At 35.7% G+C, this 18,839-nt stretch overlaps 1 long non-coding RNA gene across 1 annotated transcript; it reads right to left on the bottom strand.

The window, feature by feature from the left end:
- Window positions 1-403: 403 nt before the first annotated feature.
- LOC107561885 (uncharacterized) lies at window positions 404-15,838 on the bottom strand. Its single transcript, XR_001605927.1, has 3 exons — window positions 15,767-15,838; window positions 2,670-2,676; window positions 404-415 (listed from the first exon to the last, which is right to left on the bottom strand). It is a non-coding gene; the product is annotated as an uncharacterized lncRNA (long non-coding RNA).
- Window positions 15,839-18,839: the final 3,001 nt, after the last annotated feature.

The raw sequence follows: 18,839 nt of genomic DNA, 5'->3' as shown, positions 1-18,839 counted from the left end.
AAACACTTTGTCAAGATAATACTATAATATGTCAATGTTATAATATAATACACTCAAAAAAAAACTGTTCAATAAACATTTACACAAAATTATTATTTTTTCCTACAATATATTTGTTGTACCCATGTTCATACAAGACAAACCACAGTATGCATGCCGTTAAATTACATTGTGTCAACGTAATTTAATATAGTTCCACAATTATTGTATTAGTTTTTCTTTTTTTGGAGGGGGTGAAGGGGTACAGCATATATACCCCCCCCCCCCACACTTTTATTGGTATAACCTAGTGTAGTCAAGTTGATTTAGACAAAATGTATTTATTTTATATTTTTTACTTAAATGCTGATTTTGTTGTTGTTGTTGTTAACTCACTTTTTTTCACAGTTTATAACAGCTCTGCTTTGCATCGTGCCTAACAACGCCCCTTAACTGCTATAAATTCACTGTAAACCACGGCTTCTTGGGGCTTATTGCTTTAATAATGCACTATTGTTGTGATTTTAATAAAACACACATGCAACACTTGCAACACAAAATGTGTTCCAATGCATTTTGATACTATAGTAAAACAATGTTTAACACGACTATGATTGGTAAAACCTTAGTATTCTTTAAAGTACTTAAAAGTTCATTATTATTATTATTATTTATGCATTATTATTACTAATAATCACTAATAATATTTTTCTTAATTCTGTATGTACATTTTCCAACCAAACCAATAAATACAAATCTTAAAATGATATGAGATTATATGAACACTGGGCATTAAGATGAAATATGGATGTATGGATATGGATATCCTATGTGTGCATTCTGAAGAAACAGAGTTATGGGATTTTCCATCAGTTACATTTCTAAGCCTCAAACAAGCATTGTTATTATTTTTTGTGAAAGGAGCTGTTGCACAGAGTGACAGTCGAGAGCAACAGCAATAATGACTGCAGTGTGTGTGTGTGTGTGTGTATGTGTGTGTTCATCACTGCCTCAGAAGTATTACTTATATTAAAACAAGCAGCTGTATGAAAGAGCTTATTAAAACTTCAAACTTGTACTCAAACTCAATATATAAAGCCAGAAAACAAGAATGAGAGACAAAAAGAGAGTGAGAGACAGAGAAATAGAAAGTCACAGACCACAGATGCATCTTGTTCCTTTGGTGTGGGTGGAGGGCTGCCAGCATGTCCTATAAGACCGCTAAAGTCAGGCGAGAAAAAAATAATAATAATAAAAAATAAAAAAAACAGACAGCGAGATCAAACATGGGATAGAAGGGAAAAGAGGGAAGGTCAGAAGAAGCAGAAAAGGACAAACAGATACTTAATGAAATGCACTGTGTGTGTGTGTGTGTGTGTGTGTGTGTGTGTGTGTGTGTGTGTGTCTGTCCACGCCACCCCTGCTGCTGGCATTCATCAACTATATTAATCAATGTGTCAGCCTTCAATCCAATTAGATTAACTCCGTTCTACCTGTAAACACATCATCACACTCACCTGCCAGGTTCCAGAATAACTACATCATCCAAGTAAACAACAAAAGCCTCTAATAAAGACAATGTGAAAAGTAGAACAACAATGTCAAGTTTTTGATCACTGATATCTCACTGATATAAAATAACATGCAACCAACAAATCAGGGTGACTTGTGAAACCTCTTAAGGCTGTAACACACCAAACCGGCAACAACGAGCTAGCGGCGATGAAGGTTGACAACATTTGAAAAGCTTGAACAGCGATAACTACAGTCAACGGTCAACTAATATGTAAGTTCTGCACTTGTGTGAGAGAAAATAACTGTCTATATCAGCTAGTGGCAGTAGTATATGTCATTCTAGATGGCAGTTATGGAAATAAATCCCAGGTAAGATGACCAAGTTAGAGCAGCTTTTTGAACTCATCATTTGCTCACTTTCATCATTTTTGCTTTTCTTCTCATGCATTTGTTCACTAAGATCATCAGAGTGATCGGTCACACCAAATGCCTCACACCGATTCAACACGCTCAACTGGCCAAAAAGCCACAGACAGTGTGGAACCAACCACACAAACTGAGCTGACAGATGCTCAACAACAGCCTTTAGATGTTAGCAAAAATTCAGCCATCCTGAAAAACACTACTTTCCCCATTTATAGGAAACATTTAAAATAATTGGCAGATCTATCTTGTTTACTTTCAACTATGACCTCAAATTAAATGCTTTAATTTCTCTCAAAAATTCAATACCATGAATTTTATTCTAACAAAATCGCACATCAAGAAAATTTAATGAGATAAAAAAAGGTAACACTATTTCGATAGTCCACTTTAGACATTCTATTAACAGTAAGTAACTTTGCAACTACATGTCAACTAGCAGTTAGTAAAGTATTAGTAGACTGTCTGCTTAATATCTTCTAACACTTTCTTTGTCTACTTATTCTACTAACCCTAAACCTACCCTAACAGTCTACTCTGAGAGTTAGTAGACATGTAGTTGCAAATTAATGAGAATTAGTTGACATGTAGTTGACATGTAGTTACAAAGTTACTTATAGTTAGTAGAATGTCTAAAGTGGACTATCGAAATAAAGTGTAACTCTTGTCCATAGTCGCCATATTCAAACCTAAATCTGTGGTGTGTTTTAGGTCATAACTTTGCTAATGATTAAGTGGCTCCCAACTATGACATATTGCCTGTTCCGTGCCATAAATCATGCATAATGTCTTAATTTGTGTCTTACAAATACTCAGTCGTCAGACCAAAGATTATACATTTAATAATATTTTGCTCCCTTGTTATATTTTCAGAACCATTTTTTTTTCTCAAATAGTGCAGAATCACTCAATCTCTTTTGCACCTTTTAAAGGGTCAATGACAAAAGAAAAATAGTTATTGTTTTTATTCTAATGTTAAAACATTAGATTAAAAAATACTCTTTAAGATATAAACTTAAACTCTATAAGATAAAATGGTACAAACATCAAAAGAAAAAGTAAAGTAAAAATAGTCAAATAGAAAAAAAGTTATATTTAGTATAATTTTATTTGAGCAAATTTCATGAATTATTGTTTCAAAAATATTTCTTATTTTGAACAGTCGCACCATAAAACATTGGATTGATTGATTGATTGGTTTTTATTATGGTCAGTTTTATTTACAAATCCTAGCATCAAGTAGGGTTACACAACTATTAATTTTCACTGCCTATCTAGAAAAGTGCTTGACTATTTAACAGGCCAGTGTTTATGGAATCATTTTACACTAGATGAAGTTGCTAAACTAACTAACAAATAGTTGGTGCAACACAACATCAGATGCTTCACTAGGTGAGGGTGAACTCTTTTGGACAAGAATAAACCGCAAAGTGGGCCAGACTTTACACCGATGGTCAAAAGTCTGGCTATTTGAGGTTCGTTATTAATATGCTGGTAGTTATGAGTAGATTTCTACTCAGTCACACAGCTGTCAAATACACATCTTTCAAACACACTCAGACTTGCAGATATGTCTCTAAACCTGCGGCAAAACTCCAGTTGCATAACAAACATCAGAATAAAGCATCATGGCATATTCAAGCCGTAGGGTTTTGTTCTGGTTTATTCCTCTTATCCTCTTAAACTCCTCCACAGCTCTGCATATGGACAGATGAACTCAATATAACGATGTGTTATTGAGACACTACAATTCCCAGAGTCCCTTGCAGCTTGCAGTCATCATTTACTAAAAGGAAAGAGCTAATCCACACCTTAACACTTGTATCTAATGATTCCAGACTTGATAATTAGTATGTGTTAGTTACTTATTATGTCAATGTAGGAAGTGTCGAAGCAAATCCACTGAGAATCAAGAACCCCTATGTGACTGACATGTACATGCATGTTGCATTTTGCCCTGGAGATGTTTTTCAGACTTACTGTATATATATATATATATATATATATATATATATATATATATATATATATATATATATATATAAAATAAAAATTCAGTTTGCTGGTGAGTACCACAGAAACCATTGGGCTCCACTGACAAAAGTTTGAATAGCACACAAGAAAAATCTGGAAGAGTAGATGTCCTTCACTCCTAAAATAATAATGGTTCTTTATTGGCATCTGTGGTTCCATGGATAACTTTTAACATCCATGGAACCTTTCCATTGCACAAAAAAATTCCATAAAGTGGAAAGAGGTTCTTAACCTTATTCAGATGTTTTTAACACTGTAAGAAGAAAAGGTTATTTTAAGAATTATTTACTAAAATAGTATTTGTGGAGTCCAAAATGGTTATTCTATGGCATTCTGTTAAACCCTGCACACTAGCTCCATATTTCTGCTTTAATAATACATAAACTTATTAAAAGGGACAGGAGCAGGAGATTCTGTTCTCTGTGATCTACAAGCGTAACTCACCTCAAATAGCCATATCCTCTGTGTCTAAAAGGAGGATGAGATCTCAAGTGCAGCCTCTTTAAAAACACTTGCTCTATTGATACACTGTCTTGTGCACTTCATGCTATTTAATAATGATAAAAAAAAAAAAATCACTGTGTTTTCGCCAGCAATATTTTGAATTGATGCAACCTGATCTTAACTTAAATGGGACTCTGCATACAATGTGTTTAAGGGTAAAATAACCAGTACTCAGCTAAAAGTGACCATCTAAAAACACTTTAAAACATAAATGTGTCAATGAGATAATGTGTCCCTTCAATCATATTTATTCTTCAATATGATTGGCTGATTAACCTACAGATTAACGACAATGAACATCTCACGCTTGCATACATCATTCTAAATTGGTCAAACTGCTGAAAAAAAGACTAACTAATTACAAAGTAAACTACTCGCCCACTCAGATGTCAACATTTTAGTTAATGTACAGTATGAATTCAAATTAAATTGACTTCAAATGGTCTGAATGAGTCGGTGTTTAGTGAGCACTTAGCTCTGTTGACCAAAGTGTATCGTGTGATCATAATGACATCAGTGAGGCACCATGGATATACATTGAATTAAAAAACAAAACAAATCAAAACATGAAGAGAAGCCTTTGCGTCTTCATTTCTTAAGTCAACCACACACATATTTAAGTCATATACTGATGAGAACAAAGAGGATTAATGGCTTTATCAATAGAGCTGTTCAGTTTGTACTCTTAAAATGTGGACGATAATTAGCATTTTGAGCCACTGGGCTCTTTCAGAAAATGTCTAATGGGCTTTTATATAGTCATTTCCAATTTATGAGTAAAATATGGCATGTGGTTAACATCACTTTAAAGAGACTTTCAAATGTTGTTCTACAATCTTTGAAAGTCAATGTTGTTCTATAAATCTTTGTACATTAGATATTTTACCATGATTTACAGAAGACAGCTACTAAAATGTCATTCAGTGTAACAATAGTTCATATACCTAAAATCTTGTCATGCATATTTAGAACAAAAATCACTGGATGGCATTAAAAGACTCGCAATGCAGCCATTAAAATACAAGTTAATGGTCATTTTACATATTTTTGCCAGTATCCTTCAAACCACCGTTTATAAGCAAGACGTTTAAAATCTTTTAAATTGTAATAAAATGTAGTATGATCCATTTTTTCTTTATATATTTTACTAAATATAGGTCACAATAAGTATGTTGTTTAATTTTTACATAAATACAGTACATCAGTTACACAGAATGATGATGAAACAATATTTCACCCATATTTTGACATTTTTCACAAAAAAGTTATTTGAAGTAGAAACTTTACTTGCGTTTAACAAGCTTTCTGTGTATATAAAATTACTTTTTATAAATTTAACTTGATGCGCACACTAAAATAGAGTATCTGGGTTTGACCCAAACACAACTTGACTTCGGTCAAAATTCAAATGCATTCTGTGTGCTCATGTGTTTTGCTTCCCAATTATTAGTCGTTTGATGGAATTAGCCAGCTACTGTCAAACTGCATGCAAAGTTTGTACTTAATGAAGATTATCTGATTAATTGCTTTCTTAGAATATATATTTTTTTGCTTCCGTTTAGTCCCTTAATACTTCATTTAAAATGATCTGAATTTAATTCGATTTTAAAATGAATTTATTATGAAGCTGTCAGGGTAATCTGATACTATTTCTGTAAATCATTTTTTCTTTCTTTTTTTACTGAAATAATTTTTTTTAATACTGATGACTGATATTTGCTAAGGTACATTAATTCCCTAGCAGTATAAGGTCACCATACACTCTGCATTATTAAGTAAAAAAGTTGGTGGTTAATGCAAATACCAAACAGCAATAACTGTGCTGCAATTCAAATATAACGCATATAAAGATTGTAAAGTGTAGTTTGGTTAAAAGTTGGAAGATCATACTTCACCTGAGTGACTTTAACTGAAATTCAAATCTGGTGGTTTCCGTTTGTCAAAAACAGAAGTGGTTGAAACCTTGCTGTATTTTTTAGTCATTTTAAGACTTGTTTATAGGCTAAAAGCCCATTATAAGAGGTAAAGACCAGGATTCACTTTTGGCTAGACACAGGGAGGTCACATTTTTTAGGGGTTGAAATTAGATATTGCTATTTCTCTTCCAAAAATGACTCTCCTGAAGGTACAAAATGTCACTTCACAGCTTATCTCCACTAAAGCCCTGCTTATAATCTGTCTTAATTAGTGTTAAAAAGTTGAGATGTAGCATGGCTTGTCATAGCATATAGCAACAATTTCATCGCATTCCCACTTAATGTGCGCATATCTTGAGAGCCGACACTAGAACATGTTATGAAAACATTTGTCCATCAGCTGAAGGGCTGGGAATAGAGACTTGAGCCGTGCCTGAAAATACTATACAAAGTTGAAAGTCATTTCATTTTTATTCGAGCCTTTGCCAAAGTGTGTCTTTTTGTCTCACTTTGTATCTTTTGCCTTATTCTATATTTATGAATATGTTGCAGCCTTTAGTGTCTCCTCGTAGTTTCGCTTGTTTGTGTAAGACTGTAGAAAAGATCCTGGACTGAGGAATGGTGTTATGTTTATCAACAACGTCCGTCACAGTGCAAGTGTGTAAGAGTGTTTGGCAAAGGCAAACTGCTGAAGTTAACACGTTAACTTAGAATGTTATAAAATATGTGTGAAATCAGTAATTGTATGTAACGTCATTAACACAGTTACACAATTGGACTTTTTTGCCCTGTTCTGTGTGATTTTCAAAGACATCAGAGGTGTTTCTGTATAATACAAAAGCGCACATGGTGATGACTTAGCCAAATTCTAATTGAAATCTAGATGAGACTTAGACTTGCAGTCTTTGTACATGTCTGTAATATCACTTGCGAGCAAAACATGCCATATAACATACTGATAAATAAGTTAAAAGTTCTGGTCCTTGAATCTGATTGGCTGAGAGGAGTGCAGCATTCTAGTGATAACAGAACTCCAACCGTTTCACCATTTGAATCACTCCGCTTGCAGTATTTCTCACAGCGAGTGTCATGGCGGATGCCAAAATACACTATCATTTTAAAAAATAATACTATTTTTGTGTCACAGAATGTAGTTTTTTAGGTGAGAATGTACTTGTTTAGAACTTCAAATATGCGTTTTGTTAATAAAGGTAATGTCTATTTGAAAATTTGCTTCAACGTTTTCAAAGATGTGAGCTCCAGGGCGTCAGCGGCCGATCAGCGCCCATGAACCCACTGAGAGCAGCCTCACCTCCGCCAGATCTTCTGGAATTTGCCGCTGGATCTGATGTCTCTAAACATGAGATGTAATTAATTTTGGGTAAATCTAACGGGCAGTCTTTGGTCTCATTAATGTTTTCTTTGTTTTTTTTCACTAATATATTATTTATTATTTAGTTTTTGCAAAGGGCAAAATCTCATCACATTACATTTTATGTAACTTTAAAGCTGTATATAAGAGTGCTGGCTTTGTACTTTTGCCTGAACTGCCTAGCAACTTGTATGATGGTTGTTGTTGTTGTTTATTAAATATTATTATTCAATAAATGATATTTTATATAAATTATAGTAGTACTTAATGCTAGTATTTAGCATTGGGAAGCGGTGTGTGTGTGTTTGTGATGCTGATTACTTACGTTATTCTCACATTAGCAATGGAGGCTTGGGCTCAGCTGTTAAACTGTCAACTTGAGATTTGAATCCTCTCCTATGACATCAAATTCAATTTTAAAATGGTTCTCTTAAGACATCATATGAAACTTCAAAAATATTCTCCTATGACATCGAATTGAATTGAAGTTTCTCATATGACATCATAAATTTAAAAAGTTGTGGTATGATTAAATTATTTTCTGTTCTAAGTGGAACATTTATTTTTAAGAGCAAGATTATCCTGATTTCAAACAAACACTAGCTGCGTTTACCCTTCAAATTGGGCAAATTGAAATTGCGAATTGAAAATGCGCCCAATGAAAACACGTCAATTTCGCAAAAACTCCCATATATTGCAAACAAGTTTTTACGCTCACATAAGGTGGTTTTTCAGGAAATTGAATATTTTGCAAAACTGCAACGGAAACTGTTTTTTTTCCTTCGTATTTACAGGTAACCTGACGTACGTATGTAAAAGTCAAATGATCATTCTTTAATGTACTATAACCTCCAAGAAACAATTTGTATGTGTTCATTCTCAAGTATAAGGGGCTTTCCTTGCCATTAATGCTTGGATAACCCCTTATTTACACTGCACACTTCTGTGGCACAATGCTTGTGTTTATACCAGCCGTGCCGCGGCACGTTTTAGAAGCGGTTCTCCGCGCTGCTTCGCTAAAGATACACGCCTTCATCTCCTTCTATTAAAAATAATGGCTAGTGCGGTGGCTGTGATATACGTACATAAACCTACCAACATCCATCGTCGTGACTTATCGCAACAGGAGAAAATTATGTTTTAATCACATAAAATCGCTTAATGGAAACACTGTCATTTCACAATAAAAATATAAATTTCTTAAAAATTGTTGTAGTGTTCATATTATATGTATCAGTGTCAATTAAAAAAAAAGTATATGTATATTTTACTTACAAATGGCAATTAATAACACTGATACACTCATACACTTTATACGAATTTCAAGGTCAAACATAGTCAAAAGTTGCTCTTCTGGACACAATATGTTATTCGAAATGTAAAATTATATCGTCAGGATTATGGACTGGTTTTGTGGTGTTTTCCCTCCCCATGTGTTCCGTGTCCCAGTTAATTGACTGTTTCCATGCACCTGTGTTCGCCTGATTGCCCTGTGCCCGGCAACAACGCCTGCCACGAGGGAGAAAGCCGCGGACGGTGTGAGCACAGAGAGGAGCTCCGCCCCCTGCACCGCGGCTGAGGGTGAGCTGTGTATGGCCCGGCAACTGTGCCACACCGAAGAGGAGAGGGCTCCCATTCCTAAGTTCTGGCCTGAAAGCCCGGAGGCTCACAAATATCCGCCCTCCCACCCGGCTCCTGCCTCCTCCGCTGTCGTCTGGCAGCCCCTCTGCTCACCCTTAGCCCACCATCTAGCTCCGCCGGGCTCCCTCATCCCTCCGACTCCTTCATCCCCTCCTCAGTCCTCTGTCGCTCCGGCTCCACCACGGCCTACCGGATCCACACCTTCGCGTCAGTTGCCAGGTGCCATCTGCTCCACCTAGGACCTCCAGATCCTCCCCCGTCGCCCTGGCTCATCGGCTCTCTGTCTCTGCCTCGGGCTCCTCCACCACCTGCTCCTCCGCCATTGGTCGGTCCCCTGGAGTCAGCGGCCATTCCCCCTCCATGGCTGCTCCCTCCGTCGGCTCCACAGTGGGCCGTTGTTATGACTGTGGCCTGGGTCTTGCTGTGCTCCTCTTGCTCCGGGCCCTTATTGTTTCCTCCCCGTCTCCTCCCTCTGTCTGATCCACCCTGGCTCCTCTTGTTTTCTCCCTGGCTCCTCCCTCCATCGTCACCTCCCTGGTCTCTATCTGTTGGACCCCTCCCGCGTGTCCGTTCTCTTCCTGAGCCGCCTCCCAAGTTCCCACCCGTGTCCCCCCCTCTGTTGTTCTGTGGCATGAGGATGTGCCTTCCGTGAGGTGGGCGATATGTCAGGATTATGGACAGGTTTTGTTGTGTTTTCCCTCCCCATGTGTTCCGTGTCCCAGTTAATTGACTGATTCCATGCACCTGTGTTCCCCTGATTGCCCTGTGTTGAAAAGTCCCAGTCTGTTCAGTTTGTTTTTGTCAGGTCTTGAATGTCTTCCTTGTGCTCCGTCTCCCTGTTGGATTATTAAAGACTCTCGTTTTGTGAAATCTCCACGTCTCCTCGTCCCTTGCTCCAGCGTATTGTGACATATATGTAAAGCAAGAAATTATTTTCTATGAAAAATACTTCACATGTGAGGCTTGGTGTTGTTTATGTGGAGTCAAGTGGGCTGTAGCGCTCTAATTTGACTCTCTGCATTTTTCATGATTTCTATTCTTTCATTGTTTTCTCCATCCTTTACCATTGTCCACTCAGCTGACATCATAGTGCTTGTCCTTGGAGTGACTCTTATTTCCTGTGCTATTTTCTCTAATTCTCTCTAGAAAATGCATATATGCTCATACTCAATATTCTCTTAAACCCAAAATAATTCTCAGAAAAACAAAGTATCTTTTAAGATTTACCCAGACAATGGAAAATCTTGTATCATTAGAAAGTAAATTTTATTAGCATCAAATGTGAATGACAACAGCTATCAATAGCGCCATTACCACTTCTGTACATTTCTCACACCTTTTCATAAATTCATATTCTCCACAATCTCAAATGATCAGCAGGTATTCGTATTCACTAAGACCATAAACTGAGAAGTTTCAGACAAGTCAGAAAGTGTGTGTGTGTGTGAGAGAGTGAGTGAGTGAGTGAGTGAGTGAGAGAGAGACAGAGAGAGAAAAGTATAAAAGAACTCTGAACTCTTACATAATGCTAATAACAAATAGTTAAGCTCTATTCCAAAACCTACCTAACTAGACAAGAAGTTCCCGACATAACCTGTTACAAAAGGTAATGGCATCATCCTATTTTTTGAAGCTAACTAATTAATAATATATTACATGTATTATTTGCGAAGAAAGCAATCCCAAAATGCACTTCAATGAAACCAATGAAGAAGAAAAAATCTAATTCAAAGATAGTAGACAGGTGAGAAAAATGTCAACTATAAATATATTTCACTCATTCATATTTAAAATAAAATAAAATAAAAATGTTTTGTTTTACATAATATTTTTGTTTGCTACACATTTTTTGCTCATATTGTTTGAAGGTCATATTGTAATCATCCTGAAAGTGATTACAACAATATCGTACCTGTGTGTTGTTATTCTTGTAGCTGTGGTGTGGATGTCCTTATTCTCATATAATTACAATGATTATTGAAAATAATTTTGGTAACACTTTATTTCCATAGTCCACTTTAGACATTCTATTAACAGTAAGTAACTTTGCAACTACATGTCAACTAGCAGTTAGTAGAGTATTAGTAGACTGTCTGCTTCATTTCTTCTAACACTTTCTTTGTCAACTTATTCTACTAACCCTAAACCTACCCTAACAGTCTACTCTGAGAGCTAGTAGACATCTAGTTGCAAATTAATGAGAATTAGTTGACATGTAGTTACAAAGTTACTTATAGTTAATAGAATGTCTAAAGTGGACTATCGAAATAAAGTGTAACCATAATGTTTTAGTTATAGTCAGTGCTGGGTAGTAACTGATTACATGTAATCTACATTACATAACCAGATCCCAAAAAGTAAGTACTTGTAATGAGATTTTAAAATGTTTATAAACAGATTACAGTTACCTTTTAGATTACATGATTACATATTTACACAATGACAGTAAAACTTATTCATAATTTATTGATTAAACTCAATTCTTATTTATTTATTTAGTAACATTTCCTTTCTACATGAACCTACCACTTGTATACATTTGGGCAGTCTTCCAGTTTTTCTGTGTAATTGCACATGTCTTCCACTAGTAAGTTGGACAATTAATGGACACATTTTATTTGTATACTATGTATAAATTAGCAATCCATGCTTCTGAACAAAAGCACCACTCAATCAATTAAACCATGTATGAGACTAATAATTGCATATAATTGCAAGTTATTAAACACTGTCGATGCATTGCTGTGAAATACTATGTCTTCATAATATCATGTGAACTTCACTAATTACTAATTCTGGAAGTCAGGACAGAAATATATGAAACCTGGATCCCTCTCTCTCTCTCTCTCAAATCCCATTCAAGTCTATGTGATAAATGAGTTAGGTCAATAGTAATCTAAAAGTAATCAAAAAGTAGTCAGACTACATTACCTAATGTGTGTAATCCAGATTATGTTACTTACTACAATTTTCACAATGTACTTTGTAATCAGTAATGGACTACAATTTCTAAATAATCTACCCATCACTGGTAATAGTTATCATCCTTGGTGTGAATGGCCATTACTCTCTTATTGAAAAGCCCTATGAGAATTTTTTATTTGATTTTTAATAAAATCATTGTTGTTGAGGCTTGGAATAGACTTGGAATAGTAGATGTTTATTATCATGATACCATATGGCCATAGCCATCTATTAGTGGAGATAATTGATGTGGAAACTTTAAAAACCATTAAAGCCCAGTAAACACAAGCAAGACTGTGTTCAAATGCATGTTCATATCCTCGCAATCTCTATCCAAGCTGGTTTTGATTAGTCAATTAAAGAGTTTGTTTGTCAGCCATGCAAGGATCACTTTAGGAAATGGTGACCAATCAGAAGAGAGCAGATGATTCACTGACACTTCGCCAAACATAGGACTCATAGCTGTTTCTATGGCAACACAGAGCGGAGGAGAACGCTCATAGAAAAATATGCGTCAACTGCCATCTGAGGGTGTAAAACACATACAAATATGCATGCAAAACACATACAGCAATGTGTGATCTGAAAGGTGACACGTAATGTAGGCAATATTAACTTTGCAATTATCTGCAATCAAATGGGAAACTACAAATAAACAAATGCTAGATATGCCAAATGTCAAGTGGCGCACTATAAATAAAATACTGGACATTTAAGCACGTACAATTCGATTTTTTGATATATGCAAATGCTTAGTTTTAACAGTGCTGCATGAGAAAAGCTATACAACACACTTCCTGTGCTATTGCATGTCGAAATAAGCAAACAATGTAATTAATGCAATAAAATTGTTAAAATAAGAAAGTTTATCAGAAAAAAAGTAATTAAAATATAAGTTTAATTACACCCCTTAATTATTTTTACATTAGAGTATCATGCAATGTGTGAAATGTGGATAGTATAGTATAAAATTGTCAACATGTCAAATGGAGAATATAAAATATATGGTCAAATGTAATAAAATAAAAATTATTAGAATTATTTGTTATTTATACTACCATTTCAAATAAATGAAATAAAATTATTCTAATAAATATTATTACAATAAAAACATTCTATCTTTTTGATAGTGTGTCAAAGATATAATAAAACTGTGGAAGAGTCTGTGCTGCAGTGTAAAAGGCTACACCTTGAAATAGAGCGAAATAATACACTGTCATAAGTGTGTGTGTGCAAGGGAGTGTAAGGGAAGTTCAGACCTCTCTAATTCCTGCTGAATGAAATGTCAGTGCGTGGCAGGGGGCTTTTTAACTCTCAGCGGTGGGGCTCTTGGTGTGGGGGCAGCAGGGTGGGGGTAAAAGGGTCACAGTGTGTCTAGGGTTGGTGTAGGGCTCTTTGTTAGCCGGAGCTGGACTCCTGAAGTCAGTCAAAAGACCAGCGTGGGGGGTCCAGAGGCAGAGACCTGCGGAGATCAATATAACTGCAGGGGGTATATCCTCTTATAGACCCTTTCAATCCATCACACACACACACACACACACACACACACTTATCCTCTCTAGCTCACACTAACTAATGTAAAAGTAAATTAATTTTACATTTTCTCTCGCACACAATTTTTGACTGTTTATTTTAATGTAGTAAAGAAATACTGCTTCTAGAAAGTTTATATATAATGATGCAACAAATTAATTCTCAGTGCATTATAATGTGTTGTCAATAAATCATGTTATAATCCGTAGTGATAAACCATAAACCATAGATAAATATGCATTTCACCTTACTGATGTTATAATACTTTTATACAGTGATTTGAATACATTTTAATTCCAAATAATACATTCATGAAAGGAAGTTTGGCATTATATTTTATTGTGACTTTTACATGTGGTACAGCCTTCAAAAATGTAATGATATTTAGGAAATAATTCAATCTTTTGAAATTATTTATTTATTTGTTTGTTTGTTTAACAATAATGATTCAAATGTGCACATTAACATATTCGAAGTGTAACTTCAAACTGTGTTACTTGATGGTTAGCCTACATCGCATGACCTCATAAAAAAATAAATTAAATTTAAATTTAAAATAAAACCAATAGAAATACAAGCTATAGATTTTTTTTGACTAGATTTTAACATTTAAAAACGTTTTTCCTTCATATTGTACACTCTTATGTGTCATTGACCTCATCACAAATACATATAAGATATTATAAATATATAATGCATTAAGAATAACTTATAATATAACAATATAAATAGGTGCTTCATAGATTTTTTTTAAACAAACCTTTGTGCTAATAGTATCATTTCTCATGTGAACAGCTGTGCGTAACTGAGTATGCAGTGAAATGAATCACTCCATAAGGACCACATCAATAAAGCTCATGGACTCTTTGCACAATTGTAACAAGTGTAACAACTGTACACCAAGGGCATGCACACGCAAAATATTCAACACACACGCATACATGCAGACAAAATCTGCTGTGAAGCAGGTATCTTTCATTTCAAGCATTTAATTGGAAACACAGAGGCTGCACACACATTTATTAGATCTCATACACACACACACACACACACACACACCCTGGGGAAGTGCAATACAGCAAAACAGGGTTTTTTTCAAGCTGAGTAACTGACCCCTCCATCTGGTGCGAAACAGGCTGTTTGCGTCAGGCACCATTTCCCCTTCCTATTGTACATGAGCCCAGGGCTACTGTAGACTGTGTTATTGGACCATAAGCTTCTAGAGATGGATAATCTATAAAATAGCTCCCTGCTGGCCCCAAGTAACCCTTTAACACAGAGGCTGCACACACATTTATTAGATCTCATACACACACACACACACACACACACACCCTGGGGAAGTGCAATACAGCAAAACAGGGTTTTTTTCAAGCTGAGTAACTGACCCCTCCATCTGGTGCGAAACAGGCTGTTTGCGTCAGGCACCATTTCCCCTTCCTATTGTACATGAGCCCAGGGCTACTGTAGACTGTGTTATTGGACCATAAGCTTCTAGAGATGGATAATCTATAAAATAGCTCCCTGCTGGCACACACACACACACACACACACACACACACACACACACAGGTTACTCTTTACAGAGAGACAATGAGATTGTTTACACGTCTTTTATGGATATTTTCTCTGGATATATTTTTTACACTAATGCTGTTTTAAGACAATCAATTCACAGTTAAAATGACTGATTCTATAAAGAATCTTTTTTTTTTTGGTCCCACTTTATATTAGGTGGCCTTAACTACTATGCACTTACATTTAAATTAATCATTTGGTACAATGAACGTATTGTATACATACATGTTTCTTCATTGTACTAATATAAAAGAAAACAAAAAAACAACTGCATGTAATTACATCTGTAATTAATTTCATGTAAAACATGTAAGTAATTACATGTACAATTACACTGTTGACCTATCCCTTACTCCTTAACCCATCCTTAAACTTACCCTAAGCTTACCCGTATCCCACCTCAATAGCAGCAAAAGTGTTTTGCAATACAATATGAACACAATAAGTAAATTGTACTTATTTTTTATGTAATTATATAGTAGTTAAAGCCACTTAATATAAGGTGTGACCAAAAAGATTAACTTGTTAGCAATCAGTTGTGTATGTATTTCTCTTTTCTCTCAAATGCTGAAAATCACTGTTCAGGACACATATAACTTGATCCATTCTAAATGGAAATGTATGCATATACGGAATTGGATGGACATATGGATGGATCATCTATGAAACTCAAACAGTAAGTGCCATATTGGGCAAAACAAGCATTCAACATAAACTTTTGCCAGCCAGCATTTGCATCATTACGTAAGTAGAATGTTATCATTTATCATTATAATAAAAGGTCAAGTCAATGCAATAAAGAATCAAGCAATAAAAACATGTGTTGGTTTCTATTTCTTTGAGGTTGGGCCAGGTTGCCCCTCCCACACTAAAATTTCATTGGATGAGATCATTGACAAGGAGGCATAAATTGTATAAGTTGAAAATAGTATGGAAAACTGCTCCAGTTCCACAAGGTAAATCATGATAGACAGACAGACAGATAGATGATAGACCATTTTATGCTTGGAAATCTCGAAGAGCTTTACATTCATGTATCAGCACTGGTATCGATATTGACTATGTTGGCCTTACTAGAATTTTGTAGGATCAAAAAGAAAACAAGCGATATCTCCTATTCCTAATGTTTATGAATGCGTGTGTTTATCACAGGCAGAAAGCACCTGCATGGATTAGAGCATTTTCTCAAATCAGCTAATTACGACAGGCTTCTCTGTTCTCTCCTGTAATTAAATCAAATGATCAGGTGAGACAACAGCCCCCCCCCCCGAAATAAAGACCAGAAACAACAGCATCAGCAACAGATAAACACCTGTTACAGGCTGACACACACATGCACACACTCTGACGAACAACAAAAGCAATCTATAAAACCAAAATGCACATTCGCAACCACAGCGTTGCAAATGAGAGAAGTAAAATTAAACTAAAAAGAACAAAACCACAGCACAGAACAAAATGTCTTCAGCAATAACTAGATTCATTGGAGTAGGTGGATATTTTTTCCATATGTTTTATTGAGGCTGCCACTGTCTCTCTCCTTTTCTCTTTCTCTCACCTCTGCTATTGTCCTTCCCTCTTTAATTTGCACCTATCTGGGTGTACTGTCAGACCGGCCCTACGGGAACCCACAATTCTGTACGGTAAAATATCCTACATTAGGTTTCTCTGGGGACAAAGAGGACAATCTGAAAAAAAAAATAAAAATGAGAGCGAGATGGAGAGACAGAGAGAGAAAATTCACTCAAATTGAGCTCAGATACTCTCCACAGTCGTCATTCGCCCACACTGTAACTCTCTTGGGCACCGACTACACTCCACCTAACCACAGTTCTCTTGGAGACAGAGTGGACACTTGACATCCAACAAGAGGACAAGACACAGCACAAGCCCGGGATGGGGGAAAAAAAAAATCAGGGTGAAATTGTGCAGCTGCTCGGTGATGAGATGCCTGGAAAATCTTGAGTGAGGATAATGTTTAAAACAAGAAGCTGTTTGAAGTTAATATATTGAGGTTTCTGAGATGTTATGATTGCCGATAGCTAATGAATAGACGCTAACTAGCACAACATGACAACCCTGATAGCACACATACATCACGGAGATGTCTATTTGACGTCTGCATTTACATCTGTATTTTTTAGAGTGTTTGCTCATCTGCAATATGTCTACAGGACGTTTCCTATTAGATGTCAAATAGATGTTTAAAAAATGTATTTAAGACATTTATGATTTAGAATGTATGTCAAACTGTAATCTTAAAGACGTTTATCAGATGTTTGTAAACAGCAGATGCTTTCCAGATGGAGTGATCTTTAACAGACATCTTTTAGGCGTATGCGTGCTATCTGGGAACAAATATAGCCTAGCATGAAATACTTCACTCAGTCTCAGATGCCTTCACTTGTAAGAGAATATTCGAACCAAGAAGTCAAACTTGACTTCATAATACAGAATGTGAGAACACACGTCATTGTTGCAGATGGCTAATGATTAGCCACTTTGGCATGCAGTGACAAAAGTGATCAAACATGGATCTCTTTAATCAGTCAGTCAGAAAAAAAAAAAAAATCTTCACTTGTATGAGGAGAAAGTTGGAACTAAGAATCCGAATTTGATGTCAAGATACTGAATGTGAAATTGCAGGCTACATTACATCTGCAGATGGCTAACAATTAGCTGCTAAGCACAGTCTGCACGTCAGCAACAAAAAAGGCTAAGCATGAAATATTCACTCAATCTCAAATATCTTCACCATATGAATAGAATGTTCGAACAAAGATGCTGAATTTGACGTCAAGATACTGAATTTGAGATTGTAGGCTACATTATATCCGCAGATGGCTAACAATTAGCTGCTAAGCATGAAGTAGTCATTCAATCCCAAATATAGTAGTCCTTCAATATCACCATATGAAGAGAATACTCGAAACATAATGCTTAAATCACGTCAGGATATGGAATGTGAAAATGCAAGTCATAGTTGCAGATGACTACCGATTAGATGCTAAGTTTGCAGCAGACCGATAATAACCTAAAGTGAAACCCATTAATCAATTGATCAGAAACATATTCACTTGTAAAAGAATGTTTGACTCAAGAAGCCACATTTTTGACATCAAGTTAATGAATATGAAAATGCACATCATGATTGCAGACTAATAACTAGCTGCTAAGTACATTTCGTAACATTACTTAGTACAAAAATCACCTAGCATGAAATACTTTAATCTGTCAATCACTAAAGAGAGAAATGTTCAAACCAAGAAGTTGCTGTAAAGATTATTGTACTGCTTTGTCATTGTTTCTGTCTGATTTTTTTTTTTATGTAAACATGCGCAAGATGGATGCCTTTGACTTGACCTTTGTGCTGGTGTTTT

The sequence above is a fragment of the Sinocyclocheilus grahami genome, unplaced genomic scaffold (genome assembly GCF_001515645.1).
Source record: "Sinocyclocheilus grahami isolate Dianchi unplaced genomic scaffold, SAMN03320097.WGS_v1.1 scaffold797.1, whole genome shotgun sequence".
NCBI classification, from domain to species: Eukaryota; Metazoa; Chordata; class Actinopteri; order Cypriniformes; family Cyprinidae; genus Sinocyclocheilus; species Sinocyclocheilus grahami.
The sequence above is the reverse complement of the archived record's forward strand: the minus strand, read 5'-3'. Positions and strand labels throughout refer to the sequence as shown.